Here is a 21,451-nt window from a genome sequence, read left to right as displayed (position 1 = left end):
TTATTTTTGGCCTTGCAGACAACTTGGGGTCCTTTGAATAGTCTATTCCAATTCCCACACGTCTTTTTTTGGGTGTGTATAATACACAATTCCTGCAACTCTGGGAGGTTCAATGCTATCTGATATACAGAATGCTGTCATGTTAATTCAATTGATTCAAATCTGGGGAACCTGGTGTGACAGTTATTATTAGCGTAACAGGGAGGCAATTGATATATTCGTTATTGCTTAACTCCTTGTTTGGCTGGAATGCTAGGGCTGCAACTTGCACCAGGTTGGGCAATGCTGAAGAGGGAATGGGTTATCCTGTACGACAATGCTTCTGGGCCCCAAACGGATAAAGTCCTGACTCATGTGAGAGCCAAAACTTCAGAGAAAAGGACCTCAAAACAGAAAATAAAGAGATTGCTGGTAAAAGACTTCTTTCTTTTCCCACTTTTCTCTTTTTCATGACGGGTTAGGGGACAAGGAAAGGATTTTTTTTTTATTGCACACTTGTCAAAATTTTCAATCAGACTAGGTTCCAGAGGGAGGTAACTTATTTAGGGTTGAATTAGCCAAAATGGATAAATGCAGCTTGACCACCCAAATATAGCACCTAATAGATAAACCTTTGTGATAGGATTCATCAATTATAAGATGCTGGAAAGCCTGGAATAGATTTAGTAGAACCATAGGAAGGATGGTGAAAGGGAGAAATTAGCCTTCTAGTTTGTAACTTTGTATTATAGGCAATTTGGCTTCATAGAAGTTGAAGATGAGAAATGATCTTTTATTCAGAGGGTAAGATCCTAGACCTCCAAAAAGAGTAGAGATGGCAACCAACATGCTCACATTTCACACATCATCTCGGTGCCAATGAAATAACATCAATTTCTAATATGAAAATTGGAGGAAGATGAATAAGAGATTCAAAATGGTTTGATCGATGAAACATCCCAGAAATCATGGAGACCAAGATCAATTGTGATGCTTGGAGATGTGATATGGAATGGTAGCGGAGACCAAGATCATAGAGACCCTGATTGCCAGATACCACAAGTGTAAAATGACATTTGTTTTGTTAGTATTGGATTTTGATCAGAAGGAAATTCTGATAGAAATTAGATAGTGAATAACTGAATAGCATTTGATAAATCCTAATAAAAAAACATTTGATAAACTAAGAGGCCTGTTTAGGAATGTTGAAGCTTTGATTGAACTGCTTTCACTGAGCTGCTTGGGAGAAGCCAGTAAAAGAAGTTTAGCTGCCGTTCTCACAAGTCACAGCCTTCTCAGCCATGCATTGTCCTATGAATAGAAACTAACAAAGATAGTTTCACGTCGATGACATTCCTCACCTCATTTAAGTGTATTTCTGGGTCTCTGGAGTTTACACCAAACATGGCTTCACAGCTTTTCCTATGATGAGCCCTCCCAAACAGGCACCAAGTGGGTCTATAATACCATATTATGGGATGGGAGCAAGGTTCAAAATATCGACCTGTATCGGCTGATATGTATCGTTTTGGGAGCTCTCCGATATGCCCCTACAGAGGGTGTATCGGGGATCCGATTGGTTCAGGGAGTGGAGTCTTAAACCGGTCCTTTTGAACCAATTTTGAAAAAAAAAAGTATCGATATGGCCCGATACGCCCCTACCGGCATATCGGGCATATCGATATTTTGAACCTTGGATGGGAGTAAGTGATCTTTAAGCCCATCTTCTTTTACAGCCAATTCTAAATATTAGTGAGACCCATTTAGTTTGCAAGCTTCATAATCATAAAATGCATTATAGATTTTGCCTGAAACACAATATCAAAAATATTTTTAATTTGTTTTATATATAATATATAATATTTTGTTCATTTTCAGTTTAATTAATTTACTTATACCATTCAATATCTAATTACAGTCCGACTTTGATTTGAATCTAGTATAAAAATCCAATGGATAATATATGATTCATATTCAGATATGAACAAATCAAATTTAGATATACTTATGTCCGAATTTGACCCATTCGCAGCCCTATCACTCACCTTACCATGGAGATGGAGAGTTTGCACTTTGCTGTTATTAGGATTTGATCCCACACCTTTATATTTGAGCCATTCAGCTATCCCAAGTCTCTCTCCACTATGAGCCAGGGACCTTACCAAGCTAGCTAATGCATTCAAAAAACTTATGACTGGCCACAGAACCATCTTCCATCTATTTTCGTGGCATAAGGCAAACGGAAGATGTTATTTGATACACGTGAAAGTTTGGGGGTATTTGAAACTTCTCATAATTTATTCAAGTGTGAAGCGACACCCCAATGGTTCAGCAAGGTTTTTGGAGTTCACCCAAACATAAAATAAAATAAAATAAAGTTTGCTCAAAGTTTTGAAAAATATTAGTAAACAATGATTCTATGCAACTAAATGTCTCCCTTGTCTTTCTTGGGGGAAATTTCTAAAAGTTGCATAGATTCGTTATATTTTTCTACATAAACTAATAAGGCTAAATTATTAATGCATGATTCCCTATGTGGTTCGGTCATATACTTATTCCTCCTCTCAGTATGTATATTTAAAGTAATACTCCCTTTTGCCTTCAAACTAAGGGTTTATTGGCCTGACATCTAGAATTGTAATAATTATTTTAATAGGTGTATGGGAGTTGGATAACTTTTTTTGATTATTAAATATGAACGTAAAGAATATTATTTTAAAATCTGAATACTGAGGTAGAAAAATAAAGAATTGACTGTTTTAACTCTAGATGTGAGAAAGTTTCTTTTAACTATTTAATAAAATAATTAATAATTAATTAATAAATATAAAATGATTAAAAATAAATAGGTAAAAGAATAATTAACTATTTAATAATTAATAATTAATAATATTGTCAATTATTAATTATTATTAGTTAATAGTTATTAAATAGTAAATAACTATTAAATAATTATTTCATTATACTATTGAGGGGGTTGTACTACCTCTACCTGGCCCAATTGCCACATTGACACTAACCTGGCTAAGGAGTTGGTCACAACCTCGGCCGAGTGGATGATGTGGAGCACCATCACACGTCAGAACCAATAGTTGGCAAACGATGAGCTGCTCATGGCCTTCCACAATGGGAAGTGCGGAACCACCCCAAGACCTTGTCCAAAGGCCATCTTGGCGCATACCAAAAAGTGAGGAGCACGACACCACCCCCGACGAGTATTTAAGTGTGGCTTACAAGGTATCTCTCCCTTCAACTCCCTTATCACTAGAGGTGTAAATTGCAAGGCATGGCATGAAGACCCACGGGCCGTGCCAGGTTCGGCACGGAGGTCCCCGTGGCAGGCCGCGCTCGGCCCGCCCGGGAATATAGCCGTTGGGCCCCCCCTACTTTCAGCTTTTGGGAGGTTTACAGAAATACCCCCCCCCAACAGCTATAAATAGCTATATTAGGGGGTATTTCTGTATTTTGCTTATGGGATTTGAAAAAATGATATAAATGCCCCCCAACAGCTATATAACAACTAGTTTAGGGGGGCATTTTGGGTAAAGTTATAAGTAATTTTACAATGACCAAAATACCCCTCCCAACAACTAAATAACATATAGTTTTTTGGGGCATTTTGGGCAATTGAATTATGTTCAATTCCTATAAATAGCTCTATCATCCACCATTCTCATAATACCATTTCAACAATTCTCTTAATCTCTTCTCTCTCTCTCTCTCTCTCTCTCTCATACTCATACATTCTCAATTATTTGCAATCTGAGAAATTCTGATTAGCTGATTGTCTGATTCTGCATTCTCCAATTATCAAGTCTCAACTTTATCGAAGTTTCGACTTTCAACAATAAGGCTTGCTCAACTAGCTCAAGTATCTCAATTCGGGAGGTTTGGACGTTGAAAGGCTTCAACCGTTGAAATCAAGTTAGGATTTTGAACCGACAACTCGGGTAAGTAGAATTAGATTAATTTTTATCTTTTTAGAATTAAAAAAATGGCCGACTCTTCTCAAAACTGATTCCCCAACATGTTCACCATGGATGACATTCAATCGCATCACAATAGTGTTAGCACTGATGCGATTGATGTCGATGGCTTCTAAGCTGAGTAGCCCAGTTTGGAAAGTTTTCAAAGTAGAGGATATTGAGGGGAAGGGGAAAAGAGCCATTTACCAAAAATGTAAGAAAGACTTTAGTTATTGTAGCAAGGGTGGTACGGGTCATTTGAGTAGTTTTGGTACTTTTAGATATTCACAAGAAAAAATGAGACAATAACTTGCTAAATGTATTGTACATGCAAAACAACCATTTATATTAGCTGAAGATCCAAAGCTAGAAAAATGGTTGTGTAGTTCTGTAAGCCCACAATATAAAAAAGTTTCTAGGAATACTATAAGAATTGATGCTTTAAAATTTTTTTATTCATATAAACAAAATTTAATTTCTTTGTTAGCAAATCTTAATTCTAAAGCTGCAATTACTTCGGATGTTTGGACATCCAAATTTAATATTAGTTATATTTGTGTTACCGGTCATTTCATTGATGAAAATTGGCTTTTGAATAAAAGAATTTTAAGTTTTACTAGGCTTGAATGGCCACATAGTGGCCCAACTATTGCTGCAAGTATTTTAAATACTTTGCATGTTTATGGAATAGAAAACAAATATTTTAAATACTTTGTTGCAAGTATTTTCTATTAGCTTTGATAATGCCAGCAATAATGATTCTGCAATAAATATTTTAAAATCTTAAATAAAACCATGCTTAAATGGTAAATTATTTCACGCAAGTCACATCTTAAATTTATGTATTCAATATGCCTTGAATATTATTTCTACTCATATTTCAAAAATTAGAAATTGTATTATATATATATATATATATATATATATATATATATATATATATATATAAAGTTCAAAAGCAAGAAAACAAGAATTTAAATATTTATGCCAAAATTATGGTTTAAAATATAAACATTTTATATTAGATATAAAGCATAGGTGGAATTCTACCTATGCTATATTAGAAAGTTGTATATCTCATAAACAAATTCTTTCTGATTTTTATAATTCAAAAATGCCCAATGATATGATATTTGAAGAAGACTAGGAAGTTGCAGTCTGTATAAGAGTTTTTTTAAAACATTTTTATGATCCAACAAATGAATTATCTGGAATTTATTATCCAACTAGTTGTAAAATACCATATCAATTAATGGTAATTAGTGATTGTTTTGCTAAATATAGAAATAATCCACAATTTCAATGTATTGTGGAAATTATGGAAAATAAATTTAAAAAAATATTGGGAGAACATTTTTCCCCTTTATTGTTTAGCTACAATATTAGACCATAGGATTAGGAAAGATGGTTTAGATATTTTACTTGAAACATATTATGAAAATATGAATATTGATATAGGAAATAAAAAAGAAGAAATTAATAATTTATTATTTGAAATGTACAGTTTGTATGAATCTGAAGTTGTAGGAAATTCTTCTTCTTCTTCTTCTTCTTCTTCTTCTTCTTCTTCTTCTTCTTCTTCTACTTTTGACCTTGAGCCCACTAGAAGAAGAGAAAAGCTTTTTTATTTAATAAGTAGAAGGCAGAAATCTGCTAGTTTTATAACAAGTTCATTTACTGAACTTAATTTTTATTTGCAAGCAAATTTTTCTAATTTAAGTGAAGTATCAAATAATTTTGATATTTTAGCATAGTGGAGTAAATACTTGAAAAATTATACAGTTCTCGCCACCATGACACATAATCTACTAACCCCTCCAGTGTCTACAGTTTCATCGGAGTCTTGTTTTAGTGCAGGTAATAGGGTGTTGGATGACAAAAGAAGCTGCATGAACAATGAGAGCATAAAGAAGTGCATCTGCTTCAAGGATTGACTAGATGCAAAAGATAGATTACAAGACAAGGGAGGGCATGATACAGCACCGGACATTTCACCCGAAGCAGATGATGAAAGTCATGAATGATGATTCATGAATTTGACTACTTGTAGAATTTTTCATTTTCTCAAATTATTGTAATTTTTTTAAAATTTTATTTAATTTATTTGATATATTTTTTTTTAATTTTTTAACAATGTAATTTTGTATTTTCAATTTATAACCATATTGTATTTTTTATATTTTATTAATTTATTCCATTTTTATATTTCATTCATCCAAGTATACAATGATCCAATCATTGTATTTGCAATTCACTAATTTGTACCATTCAAATTTAAATGAAATAAAATTCCTATTTTTCTTCCATTTTGTTATTCCATCGTTCTTATTTCAATTTGGTTAAGTATTTTTTTTTTCATTTATGTATTAAATAACTTAGATTTCTCATTTCTTAATTTTTTAAATAGTTCTTAATTCCCAAAGTTCATAAGAAAGTTAAATATTTTAGTTTTACAATTTTACTTAGAAAAGAAATCAAAATTAAAAAAAAAAGAAAAAGAAACAATGCAGCTCGGTTTGGCCCAAGCCTAAGGCCCGTCCTATGGCCCAGCCCGGCCTGGCTCAAGCCCATGGCACAGCTTGCAACCCGGCCTGGCCCAAGTCCGCATGCCGACACGGCACAACACGGGACCACTTGGGCTTGGGTTGTGGGTCGTGCTGGGCCGACCCCTAGAATTTCCACCGGGGAGGACGACACGACCTATGGCAGCCCGCGGGCTGCCCATGGGCCGTGCCATGCCGGCCTAGCATGACCCACTTTACACCTCTACTTGGCACTCTAGCTCACTTGTTTCTCTACTTTCTCGCTCTCTTACTCTTCAGTACTATTCAGCTACAATTTGACTTGAGTGTTGGAATGCTCCTCCCTGAGGAACCACCTCGAGGCTTTTGAGTTTGGTTCTTTACAGGTCGTCAAGTATCAATCACTTCATCTAGCACTATTCGTCCAATACTTCTTCTCCACAATACCTCTAGCTCAGCTCGTCCAATTCAGTTGGACCTTTATTTGCTGCTTGTCCACCCTAGTGCGAACAACATCAACTACATTAATAAAATAATAATGTAAATTAATTAAAAAATTAAATCATTAGTGAAAAATATTGAAAACAAAAATTAATTAGTAGTTCAAACAAATACATATCTAGAAATTAAAATTAAATAATTAATGAAATAATAATTATTAATAATCAATTTTTTAATTATATTAACTAAATGTTTTAGCATTTAATTAATAGTTAAATATTAATTAAATGTTAGGGAGAATGAAGGTTCAGCCCAGGGTCAGAATTTATAGACTCAAAGTACATTTGGGGTAGGTGCCAACTCGGAATTGATGCCAATTCACAGGGAGGTATGGGTGCATAGAATGTGGGTTTTTTACCTTTTGAATGTTTATAAGTATACAGTGTAAATCAGAAACTTGCATTGGGCCTATCCGTACTTCTCCATAAATGTTATTGCATTAATTAATTAAAAATCAACCTTAAGGTTGAACCATTTTTCCTTTAGGTTGTGGGTTAGCAGTTCAACCATTAGGCTTAGAAGAGGAGGAAATGGGGGTATTTTTGAAAAAGTAAAAAATTGAATTTACAATATCAGCCAATACATTAAGGGGACATTCTTTTTCCGGATTTTGAGAGGGGGAAAAGTTGGTCAATGGGATTTTGATTCCCATTGACCAAGGTGGCATTTGATAAATCTAAAATCTAAAATCTGAAAAGTTAAAAAGATATTAAGTGTCTGAAATCTGAAAAGAGGCATTGATGCTTTTTTACTTTTTAGAGGCTCTAAATACTTAAGAATGTTTGTGTTGGACCAAACCTTTAACATCTGAAATGTATTGATTTTACTATTTTACCCCTAGAATAGACTTTTGGTAAATTTGAACTCAATTTGTACTATTTCATAGAAAATAATTTATCAAAATCAAAATAATATTGAAATCATACAAAAACTTATTAAAATAAAGAATAATTAATAATTAATAAATAACATAATTAAATTAATAAAAATAATTAATCACTATTAAAAAATAATAAAATGATTAAAATTTAATAAAAATTAAAATAATAAATAAAAATTAGTGGTTACTAATTAATAATTAATAATATTGAACTAACACGAATAAGAAATAATTAAATACATAATAATTAATAATAATTACGAAAAATAATTAAGAATTAAGAATTAATAAATAACATAATTAAAATAATAAAAAATAATCACTCGCCATTAAAAAATAATAAAATGATTAAACTTGATAAAAATTAAAATAATCAATAAAAAATAATGGTTGCTAATTAATAATAATAATATTGGACTAACACGAATAAAAAAATAAGTAAATACATAATAATTTATAATAATTAATAAAAATAATTAATCACTATTAAAAAATAATAAAATGATTAAACTTTAAGAATTGGAATGTGCCATGACTATGTCTCGTTGGACATGGAGATTGAAATGTGCCATCATCCGTTTAAGAATTGGAAACCGAGTTTGTAGGACACCAAACAATTTCTCAATTACATTTCTCAACTTTGCATGTGCTTGGTTGAATCGTTATTCTTTAGTCCTAGCATGCACATGTTGAAAGTCTGTTGCCCAATATCGTACATTTCAATAGAGTGCCATAAAGCGTCATGTATTAGCGTATGCAGCATCACATAGGTAGTACTTGTCTGTGTCAATCAAATTTATCCATCAAAAAAATGAATTCACCAAAAAATAATGAACACCCCTAGAACATCAATCTTATCGATAGGTGGAAATGGAAAGTTGTTGGCAGGGTTGTGTGCAACCTCATGTAAAACCCTAGCGTCATATGCTATTCCTTCCCAACCGACATAAGCATATGTGAACACCATGTTAAAATCACAAACATCTAGCACATTTTGGAAACATTCTTTCCCTCCTCTTCCTCAATATGCCAATTGTTTCTCCGGTGGTACCACAGCATGAGCATGTGTGCCATCTAAAGCACCAATAGCACCCTTCAACAAATGAAAACAAACAAATAAAACTTGTTTTGAGCTCAACCCCTGTAATAAAAATTATGAAACCTATGTGACATTCTCAATTAGTTACCTTGAATACATGTCGAAGTCGTTTGTGGTGCCCTGGGTAGTTTGGGTTTGTGTCAAATGTAGTTGGGCAGATCATCTCTTGTGCACATTCCATCATAGCAGCCAACACTTGATGAAAGTATCTATGCATTGTTTGAGTGGAGTGTTGGAACTGTCTCTTCAAAATGGAGAACCTTTCATTGTGGCTCAAACACAAAAGAAACATAACCATCTTCTTTTCCACTGATATGTATTAGTTATCATGCAACCATCCGCGATTTCAAAAATGGACACATCCGTACATATGCTTCAATAGGCATCCTCATAACCTCAATGGTGTGGGTATCATTTCTATTTAATAGTTATTGTGTATACATATAACCGGGTAGTGCAGATTCACAATCCGGCATCCTTGGAATACGCTTTTGTAAAGTTTTTTTTTTTTATATACCAATATAGGATGATAATTATACCCAACCTCTTCATCCTAGGTGTCAACATATTTACTGGTTACCAGATAGACATCATTCTACATTGAAATTAATCTAAAAGCAAATATTCAAGCATGCCAAAGAGAAATATGAAAATGTCAACTATGTCAAGTCATCGAGTGTCATAAAATAGTATCATCTATTACATATCCAAAATATCTAAAAATAAAACATATTGCATATGTCCACCCAGAAGTAAACCGTATCATAAAACTGGTTAAAAAAAATAGGTCCACCAATTTGTTCAACTAAAACATCATGTTCAGATACGATCGAAACCAACAAACAAGTCCTACGAGATGTTCATCGTCTAAGGAAGGGCATGTTGGGGACGGTCCTTGCTGCAGATTGAAGAGAATCTACAAGAGGAAGGGAGTGAAAATCATGGCTAGAGGTCAGAATTCTATTGATGAAGGTGAAGACAGGGAAGTGATATGTTGAGGAAGAATGAAGAGAGCTGCTGTATTCGTTTTTTCCCTTTAATTAATCGAATTAATTGAATTCAGACTGTTGCAAGTCTGTTATATTACAGACTATTTCAAACAATAAAGTCTGCTATATTAATTGAATTCGGACTGTTGCAAATTTACCACAAACATAACTTATTTACAGACTATTTCAAACAATTGTGAATCCTATATTAGGCTCAGATAATAGTCCATCCCTCCAAGTATAGACTATGCATTTAATTAGTTATTAGTCTAGTTCAATTGTGTTGAGGATAATAAGGCAGTTTATTTAGGACTGCATTCTGTAATTTTATATTCAGAGGTTTTGCTAGTTCAGATTTAATTTGTTTATGGTTTTATATTATGGTGTGAAAAGACAAACTCCATGAAGTCTAGCCAAGATTCATTCAAAGAATGGATCTGGACCCTGGTATCTCCATCTCTTTGATCATGTGAAACTGGTTAGTGTTGCATCCACAGCTCAACTGAGAGAGGGAATTTATCATTTCTAGTTAAAAAATAAAAAAAAAAGAAAAAAAATAATATATTGAATTTTTCAAGCATATTAATTTTATTTTCTCATATGCCTTACCATTGTGTGATGTCTTGAAAATCAGGATAGAACTGGAATTTTAACTTTGAATTACTGGAATTTCATCCTAATCAAATATCTGGTATGGTTCAGCTTTAAAATTGTTAATTCAAGCAAACCGAAAAAGAAAAGGTTGAGTTCAGGTATAAATTAGATAAAGATTCGGATTAAAACCATTGCACCATTCAAACCATCTAATAGATCAATTAACTCAATGGTTTTACTTTATTATTGTATTAAGCCTAAGGCTTATGTTTAATGAGTGGAATCATTAAACATGTATGTTATAGACATAAACACAAATATTACAGATCATATCAAATAAAAGAATTATGTGTTCAAGAGGAGCCATTACTTGGTGTAATGGTAAAATCTTGGGCTGGCATGAGTGAAAAATGTGGCTTCGAGTCTGATAGCAGACACTTTGTTCAAAAAAATGTCTAAGATAAAGACTCAATCCCGGATAGCTGGGACTAACATTAGGTAATCGATGTAGTTCCCCTTATTTAATCAAATCCTGCTTTGACCATATCTTTCATTTAGACTGTATTAAATTAAAAACCAAAATGTGAATGCACAATATTGTTCAAAATTTAGGCCGTGTTTGGTTTGATATAAGATAAGAGAGAAACAAAATGTTGAGGGAAAGTTCTAACTTCTAAAGGAATTTCACAAAATTCTTTTAGATCTTTATGTTTCTCTTATTTTCTGTCAAACCAAACATGGCTTAAGGAAACTTGATTAATTGATTAGCTACCAATAAATCAAACAATTTTTAACCATAATTTTATCATAACTTTTAACTACCCAGAAAGATCTCTTTCTTTCTCTTTTAATTACCAAATACATGAGTACTAGTATCCTACCACATGTCCTAATGTACCACAAGTGAAATTAGGATTCCCATTCATGCATCCACCCATAACACATGTCAATAGGAGGCACCATTAATTTACAAGCTAAAAATGATAGTTATATTTTTATTTAAATAAAAAATCAGCAAAATTGTCAATCTCTCTTTATCAACTCCTGCCTACAAGTCATCTGGTTCCAACAAAGAAGTTGTATGTGATGAAAAACATTCATTTGAAAAATTTATAAATTAACTTATAATGAAAAGTAAACCAGAACAGATCCAAATTAAGTAAACAGATTAGCTTATTCAAGTAGAGAAGGTTATAAATTAAGTAAATAGACATTATGTTCCAACAAAGTAGAATATGGCCCAAGCTAATATGCTCTAAAAAGGGTTCTATGTCCACTCAATTCACATATTACTATATACCATTTTCCTGCTCTCTTCAAATTCTTCAACCAAGAGCTTGAGGTTGGACATTTTGCATTGTCTTTGAAAACTTAAATAGGGTTGAATAGGTGTGGAATGGACAGAAACTTAATGTTATTTGTGAAGAGTAGTACCTCAATCCAAGCTTTATAGAGTTCAGATATGCTACAGACATTTGCTGTAACATTATATACTAACACAGCCACCGTATTCCACCTGTCTTTAGCACATGTATGCCCCTTAATTAACTCAAGTAACCAATGTTCGCAATATGTGTTAGTAGCAGATCCAGTCTCAGCTTTATAGGGCTCAAGGGTGAAGCCATGGAGTCTACAGAAAGTAAAAAAGTATGACCTTTGAGTCTTTTTTTTGTGATGTTTGCTTCTTCCGTTCTTCCTAAGTTTGTGAATTTTGAGATCCTGGATATCCAAATCCAATCCCATATTCCTTGCTCAAAATAGGCTATTGCAATCTCCATTCAAATTAGTAATTGGGGAAGAAAAGGTCAAGTCACCATGTGACAATTCAATGATTCTCCAGAATCTCCATTTTGACTTCAGTTGATAACAGAGAAATTTGGCCAAGAAGGAATTTAGCCTTTTGCAATCATCTAATTTGAAATAAAATGTGGGAATGGTTATTTCAATTTCACTGTTTCAGGGAATCAATGAGGTATGGAATTGAAAGCAAAGTCCATTCCCATGATCCAAAAGTAACTCAACATTTCTTTAGCTAATGTGTGTTTATAAAGGAAAAAATATGACAGAGATCAATAGTACATATACCCTCAGATTGTCTTGACACCTGAAAAATGATACACTTAATTGCAGTTGGACATACATTCTTCACTATTAAAAATAAAGAGAGTATATGGATAAAAGTATGCAATTAGGAATAAATGTAAAAAGAAGCTTCTGAGAAGGCCAACAAATCATGTTTTAAATGAAACAAAAATTGGAAGAACAAGAACTGAGAATTTATATTATTTAAGCAATTTTGAAAGCAAGGAGATTCAGTATTAGTAAATACTTGGCAAGTCTTGCTTGTATGACACAAACCTTGCAGTCCCTTCAACACCCCTCTCTGAGATTTGAGGGCAATCCTCAACTGTCAGCCTTTCCAACTTGTGTGATCCCACAAGTGGCTTTAGCCCATCATCTGTCACAACTAAACACTTAACCAGCATGAGAAAACTCAAATGTGGAAATTGTGCAACAAATTGCAGCCCCTCATCACTGATCGCTTGGCATCTCACAAGCTCCAGGGTCTGCAAAAAGTGAGCTGAACAAAGAGCTTCCATCCCATTGTCGTTGAATGTAGAGACATGGTCAAGAATCAACACTCTGACTGGACACATCTGGATTAGAGTGAGGATACCACTTAAGTTAAATGAAGAGAATGAGGAAGGGAAGTGATCTCCATCCAAGTATGATATTTTAACTGACTCAAGCATAGAACAGTTATGAGCTATTGCTTTCAGACTCTCATCTGTCAACCTCAATGGAATGTTTAAGAAAAAACGTGAGAAATCTGAGGGGAGGTGGAGGGAGATAGACCGAAGGTTATTCGATTTCTGTGTTAAGTTCACAATGTCACTGTCTCTAACTCCAATACACATGTGCAAGTAGAGCTTCTCTAATGCTCTGCAGTTATCCAATAACCAAGAGAGCCCTCTTCCTGGACTGACAATGCAATTAACCAAGCTAAGCTCCCGCAAGTTCTCACAGGAAATCCAGTTGCCCTTCCATACATCCAGATCATTCACGTTCGCAGAACTAAAGTCAGCCTCAAACTGCAACCGTTTAAGCTTCTGCCAACCAGGTCCAAGCTTGTTAAGGTATCCCTCCCGAATTGCTTTACAGTTCTTAATTGATAAGTCCTCTAGAGTCCCCAGCATCCCAAGGTATTCCAGCCACTCAACGCTATTCACATTTGAGCATCTGGTAAGGTGGAGGGTGGCTATATTCTTGCACCCCACAACAAGAAAAAATAGACCACGACCAGTGATCCTTGACGTGTAATCCAATCTGAAAGCCACAAGTTTTCTGCAAGAAGCTAAATGGCGGACACCAGCATCAGTAATGGAGTTACAGTGGCTCAGAGTCAAGTCGACCAGAGAAGGACAGTACTGAGAAAGTATGAGAAGGCCTTGGTCATCCATTTGTTTTCCTAATTCAGACCAGTAATCATTGTAATTAATTTCTACTTTCTTCAAGTTGGTGAACCGGTTGCAGAGGGAGGTTAAAGCTTCATTTACAGGGTGTAATCCGAGACCAACTTTAAGTACTTCCCTTTGCTCTCTCTCAAATTTGTGAAGGCGTTTACATGCTAAAGAAGTGGAATTCCGATCTACAGTTTCCTTCAGCCTATCCAAAATCTCCCAAACCAAGTGATCTGGCAAATCCTCCATTAAGATCAAATTCTTCTTCCTTACCAAAATTGAATGGAATTGTTATCAACCTGAAATTATGGCAAAACCCAGATTTTAACTCAAATACAGGGTAACAACCCACAAGTAATTTCTATAAATAGTGCTCAGTTATGGAAATTTTACAGAGTCAACAACTAAAGATATTGCTTCTGTCCACAAAAAGCATCTTTAGACAAAATCAAAACCAATTACTTTTTTTTTCCTTCGGAAGCAAGACGACAAAACTCGAGAAAGCGCCATATCATACTTTCTGCATCCGATCTCCATAAATTTCCTTTAAAAAATAAAACTATTTTGGTTTTAAAAAAGAAATATTTTTGAAAGTATTCTTTCTAGTTTTTCCACCCCAAAATAACACATACAGGTATCAAAATCTGAATTGAACGAAATCCAGACCATAATGCGAAATTAATCACTTCCGATCCAATTAATAGTTCTTCCATGTTTAACGCAAAATGGTAGAAATAAGAGATTTAAAGCTAAAAAAACCCAAAATCATTCAAATAAATATCATTATGTAGAAGTGAGATATCTGCAATTTTCTGCAACAATGCCTTAAAAAAATGAAAAAGAACTGATAACAAATGGCGGTTTCAGAAGAGAAGAAGACGAACCGAAGAACTTGAAAGATGACACATGCAATACATGTTATGAACAGATTATCAGCAAAGGCATAACAAATTCTACCTGAAATAGAGAAAGCTAGAAGATTCACGCGAACTTCCAACAAGGCGGCCATGAAGATATTTTGATAGCTGTTGCAATATAAGTAGATCTCTTCCTTCGCTTTCGAGTTGTTTTAACTGTAATTGGAATATGACCCATTTTATCCGAAAGTTGCGGTATAATAAATTGGCAAAATTTATCTAACTCTCATACCTTCTTGAGAAAAAATGGGAAACCACCTGTCCCACGTCAACCCAGAATTGGAATTCCAGTTTTATGTCTGTATTTATGAACATCACTCTCCGCCGTTAACTCGCAGTGTAAATTGTCAAAGCAACATGACTCACGGCAATTGAAGGGATACCCCATAAGGATTTGGGAAGCAGATCAAACAGTTGGTGAGGTTTATCAGAACATCAACTGCTTCACCACAACGCAAATCATGCATATGTATTCGAAGAAGACTGCAACGTTGATTTTTTTTTTTTTTCTTTTGGTAAAACGAAATCTTTCATAAAACTCAAGGGGGGAATGCACCAGAGTATGAATCACGAGCAAACGGGCGAATCCAAGAAGCCCAGTCAGAAGGCGACATAACGGCAACATGACGAGAAGCAACTTCCGCTGCTAGACGATAGGCAACAGTTCTAGCCTCTCGATAAACAAAAGAGAAGGAGCTATGAAGCTATCCCCCCCCCCCTCCGTTCTGCTAGAAACCTGATATCAGTTAGTAAGGAGAGGAGCCGGTTGCTTTGAAATCATTGATCAGCTTGACAGATGACTCAATAACAACTAGTAAAGGATGATGAAGCTGAAAGCCTGAAAGTGAAGAGCTTCCAGGCACACCAGACGAAGCGTCCTGAGCTAGTGAGCTCCACGTCTAAACTAGAACTGCAGAGAGCTGAAGCCAAGTGGTTGTGGTTGACATTGTTAATCTCATCTAAAGAAGACCCTTCATTCCTTTGCTAGCTGTTAGAACTTAGAAGAGAAGGTCTGATATTGTCTCAAATGCTGAATTGGGCCGAGACGAGTCCAATAAATACATTTTCGGGAGCGGGAAGGTTGTGTTTGGTTTCGTTAGATTTTCAATTTTCAACCCGTAATGTTTGAATTGAAACCTCGTGAATAAACACTAATGTTTGTAGTGGGGCCGGCCTTAGCCCTTAGCCCATCCCCCATCCCCCATCCCCCATCCCATAACAGATTAACAGATAACATCCCTATTCCCTAGCCCTAACCCAGGTCAGGTGCAGGCGGAATTCAATCCTACCAACCCGCTGGTTGTTGGCACTTTGCACTATTGTTTATCATATTTGCATTTGATGAGAAACGTGTGTTTTTTATCCATGTGTCTTTCATTTTAATAGCCAAACAAGCTCAAAAGTCGGACTAATGTGGCACCGTTTACACTTAACGGTGGAACTGTCAATGGGTCGAATCTGGTTCAAAAGTATACTTGTTTACGGGTTCGGCCAGATTCAGGTTTATTAACCGAAAATGATCAGGCATGAGCCCGAAAGAGTCCCTTATATAAAGCGTGAAGCTCATTCTGGAAAGATATATTAATTATATACAATTAGTAATATATATTTTTTAACGCATTAATAATATATTATATTATATACTATTATATGATATATATATGTATTATATGTTTTTAATATATTATAATTTTTTATTATAACAGGTCCGGCCAAGCCAGCCCATTAACATTTTTGCTGAATCAATTATTAATCGGTTCCTTAGTATCAAACCTAAGGGTGCAAATGGACTGAATCATGATGTGATCTGATCTAAATCTGAACCTATTTTTGTCGAATTGTCAAATCAGATCACTCTTATCTGTTTTTAGTTTTGATAATATAACCTTGAGCCTTTTAAAAAAAGTAATATAACCTCAAGTAGAAATGACGGTAAAATAGTAAATTATATATATATATATATATATATATATATATATGTTGAATTGTTGATAAAAGAAGGGTTTTTAATCAAAGTTATCTTATTATGTCTATTAAATTTATTTTTTAGACATAAAACATAAAAAATACAAGAAAGCCAAAAGACGTTTATATATTATTAAGGGTAAATTAGGTACCCTGTACTTTGGGGGCAGTGATAAATAGGTACCTGAACTTTTAAGCGCAACACATGAGTATTTTGGACTTTCAAAAATAGACATTTGGGTCTATCCGTTAGTATTCCATCAATTAAACATTATATAATGTCAAAAATATCCTTCTCGTGTATTTTTTAGATCATTCTCAATTAACCAAACACCTCCTCATGGCGACATTCTCACATGGACAGTAAATAACATATTCAAATTTTTCAACAATGGCATTCTCTAGTGATGATTTTATTCCATAGAAATGTAGAATGATATAAAAAATACACAAGAAGTGCATTTTTTAGATTATGTAATGTTTAACTAACGGATGGACCCAAGTATATTTTTGAGAGTTTAGGGTACTCAAGTGTTACAATTGAAAGTTTAGGGTACTTATTACCAAAAAAAAAGAAAGTTCAGGGTACCTGTCTATAATTTACCCTTTATTAAATATATAATTGATTCAGAAGAGCAAGAAACTATTACAAATCAATTATTAATTGGGAAAAAACCACAAAACTAGAACTTTAGTCGGCTTAGTCAAGTAGATTCTACCCATTGACAGCCCTAGGAAAAGGCAATGGTATCAAATAGCCCTTCCCAAATTCTAGAGAGGGGGGAGGGGGAAAGTCGATCAATGGGATTGTGGTTCTCATTGACCAATTTTCCTACATTCATTTTTTGGATTCATGTGGAATCCACAGAAAATCACTCCCTAAGTACTTGAGTAAGTGATAAGCATCTCTTAATAGGGGGCTGCAAACGGATTGGATCGGATTCGGTAAGGGTATATCCGATCCGATCCGTTAAGAAAATTTGACCAATCCAAATCCAATAAGGATCCATTGGATTTTCAAAAGTGTGATTCGAATTCGAATTCAGATATATTATTGGTTCGAATCCGATTCGATTAAAATTATATTTATATTATATAATAATATATTAAAATATAAAACATATAATATTATATAAATAATATATAATATATATTATTTCATCCAGATCAGCTAATATCTGAATTCGATTCATTAATTAACAGACCAGTTTTTCCGATCAAATCCGATTTGTTAAGATCGGGAGGATATCTAAATCCACCTCTTAACGGATCGGTATCGAATTCGGATCGAATATGATCAACTTATTTATAGTCCTATCTCCCAGTAGACCTGTTCATGGGCCGGGCCGGGCCGGGCTTTCACTTGTCATTAAGGGAAATATGCTAGGCCCGAGCCCGAGCCCGACCCGACCAACGGGCCTATAACTTGGGCTCGAGCCCGGCCTGACCAACGGGCCTATAACTTGGGCCCGAGCCCGACCCTGATAAAAAGCCTGAATCTCGACCTAATAAAAAAAAACAATTTTCCCTATTCAAATTAGAATTAAAAATTTAGATAGTTTTTTTTCTTCCTATTTAAATGAACAATGAGCCTACGAGATGGTTTTTTCCCCTTTCTTTTATATTTTAAAACACAGTTTTACATTCTTAAATGAAAAAATTATTCAAATGGACATAATCACATTGCTCACTTTAAGTCTAATATTAGGTCGGGTCGGGCTGGGCTCGGGACAGGCTATTTTGACAAAACCCGAGCCCGACTCGAATTTATTGCGGGTCGGGATTTTTGGCCCAAATTTAAGCCCGTGGGCCTATAACCACGTTCAAGCCCGTCTAGGGGCCGGCCCATCGGGCCACCCGGCCCATGAACAGGTCTATCTCCCAGGTGAGGGGAAAATTATTGACCCATGATGAAACAACATTAGCCCTTGTAATAATGACACTTAATAATTATTTAATTTTCTAAATAAATGTTTCCAGTTAGGGGTGATCATGGGCCGGGCCCGGGTCGGGCTTTGCACTTATGATAAGGGCTATACATTAGGCTTGGGGTTCTGGCTTGAAGCCCTAACCCAGGTCTATACCTGATTTTGGGCCAATGTCTTTCATATATAAAATATTACATATCTATAATATTTTATATTAAATGACATAACATGCATATAAACTTATTTTATATATTATATAATATAAAATATTACATATAATATGAATTGTATATATTATGTTATAATATTTATATATAAAATATATAATCTAATGTAAAATAACATACATATATATACATGTATACATTATACACAAAATATGTAAGTTTAAATATATACAGGCCGGGCCCAGGCCGAGCCTGAACACAAAACCCAGGCACAAGCCCAGTCCGGAATTTCCGGACTGGGCTGAAATAATCACTCCTATTTCCAGCTCGGCGTGTAGATGCATTTATAAGTTGTTGTCATAAGGTGGTGATTGGAGTCATGGTATTGCCATCCCTTTGCTTCCACGTAAAAGTTACACAGTAGTAAACAACTAAACATGATGCTTAATGGCCAAGATAAAGAACCTATCAAGTCAAGCATGCTTAATGACCAAGTAGGTGATGCTCTAGAGGCACCCATGAATTGTAGGTATTAACCTACCAAGAAAAAGTATGGTATGACTCGTTGTTGTGAATAACAATGAAAAGATTGAGCCTTCATCAAAAGCTCTTTCTTTATCTTATCCTCAAATTTCACCTCTTGCTATATAAGTGAGAGATCTTTTCTTGTCAAGACTTGAATTAGCACTGAGAAGAAGAAGAAGATGCATCACCCTCCACCGCATGAGCAACACGGTCCGCCCCATGACCGGCCCCATCCTGAGCCACCGCATGCACACCCGCCCGGTCCTCCTTACCACCATGATCTTCCACCTCCCCATGCACCTCCACCAGGTCCTCCGGGTCCCCATCCACACCCACCGGGACCGGAAAAGCCACATGGGCCACCACCACCTCGCTAAGTCGCTAGAAGTTGAAGACCTCTTGCGTTATAGTTTGTATTTTGTTCTTACTACAGGCCCACAGCTACTACTTTCTATCACCCTGGTTCCTTCTGTTACTGAAGTTCATGTTGATCTCTTATGTTGTGTCATGATGCTATATATAGCTACTAGTTTTACTATATGTCTAATTACTATACCACTTGTCTGATGATTCCTGCTGCCTATGGAAACTAATGAAAATACATGTTTAGTTATTTATAGTTTGGATTCCCTTGCATAGATCATTGTGGTGAATATTCACTAGGGTGGTGTTTGATACTATTGCTGTTTCTACCTGAAACGTTTTGGGTTTATCAAACCTCAAAACATTCATTTTTTTCAGTTGGAGTGACTCTACATATGATGTCACAACATATATTTCTCACCAATTTGTACTGATCAATCCAAAACCATTCAGCAAGAAACAGCAATAACACCAAACACAATTTACATCTACTTGCTCACTTCAGAGAGAAACAGCTATGACCCTCAGCAGTGGTCATTCTTGCTCAATAATTTGGCAATGCGGCCCTCAGTTTCTCTGGCCCTTGGTTGCTCAATAATTTGGCAACTGGATTTCAAGAATGACCACTGCCTTTAAGGATTTGAGTCTGAATCTCCTCCCAACTAAGAAAAAACCGTTTCAACATGATCTGTGTCAATACATCTCCAAATAAGACTGGAACCCCACCATGACACGGATCATGTTGGAAGTGTGTTGGGACAACTTTTGTTGGGAGGAGATCCCAACTTTGCAGATTCCACCTCTGCCATCTGAGATTGTCTAGCCCACCCAGCTTTCTTCATTGTGAGCTTAGCATTGGCCTGGACAACGTCGGCCTCTCTCCGATTCTCATATCTTCACCTTTGTTTTTGTCACCTTAATCTCTTCCTGCTTTCCATTTCCTTGCCTTTATGTTGCTGCAACCATTGTTTCCACATCGATATTCAGCAGTCTGCAATGTTCAGCCTACTTTGAATTCGGATTTGCTCCTCACAGCACATTACAGCTATGTATCAAGGATATCTCCCCATGAATGATAACATGCAAGTATGAGCTCCTGATTATTTTCCCATGAATGATCTTATACAAATACAGGACATATTCCTGATGTGTGGTTGCAAGTGCTGTGAGGTGCACTGTAATGAGCAAATCCAGATTCTCTTGGAGCTTGGCTCCACTATGTCAGCCTTTCACGTGGTTGGCAGCCTCCATTTGGGTCTTCTGGCCAAGTCAAGAGAGAGTCCAGATCTGCTCCTCAGAGCGTTCCTCACACCAATTTCACATTATGTCCTGGCCATACATCGGGAATATCTTCCATACTTGTATTCCCAACACAGTGGCATGTGGCTGTGAGGTCGGTGTGAGGAGTGCTCTGTAAGGAGCAGATCCCAATTCCGAAAGTAGTCATGACCAGGAACGTCAACCAGCTGCTTAACAGTCAACACTATAGATTAGAAGACTGAATTGATTGAGTTCAAGCTGGACCTTCTCGAAAGATTCTCGTTTGAACTCTTTGGTTGGTGCCATCGAATATTTCTTCCATACAAACAATGTCAG

At 35.3% G+C, this 21,451-nt stretch overlaps 1 pseudogene across 1 annotated transcript; it reads right to left on the bottom strand.

Annotated features, from left to right (window-relative positions):
* Positions 1–12,653: 12,653 nt before the first annotated feature.
* LOC104588572 (F-box/LRR-repeat protein 14 pseudogene) lies at positions 12,654–15,975 on the bottom strand (annotated as a pseudogene). Its single transcript, XR_016082230.1, has 3 exons — positions 15,140–15,975; positions 14,948–15,063; positions 12,654–14,289 (listed from the first exon to the last, which is right to left on the bottom strand). The product of XR_016082230.1 is annotated as an F-box/LRR-repeat protein 14 pseudogene (transcript).
* Positions 15,976–21,451: the final 5,476 nt, after the last annotated feature.

The sequence above is a fragment of the Nelumbo nucifera genome, chromosome 2 (genome assembly GCF_055504915.1).
Source record: "Nelumbo nucifera cultivar China Antique chromosome 2, China Antique-T2T, whole genome shotgun sequence".
NCBI classification, from domain to species: Eukaryota; Viridiplantae; Streptophyta; class Magnoliopsida; order Proteales; family Nelumbonaceae; genus Nelumbo; species Nelumbo nucifera.
This window is presented reverse-complemented; position numbering and strand designations above follow the sequence as displayed.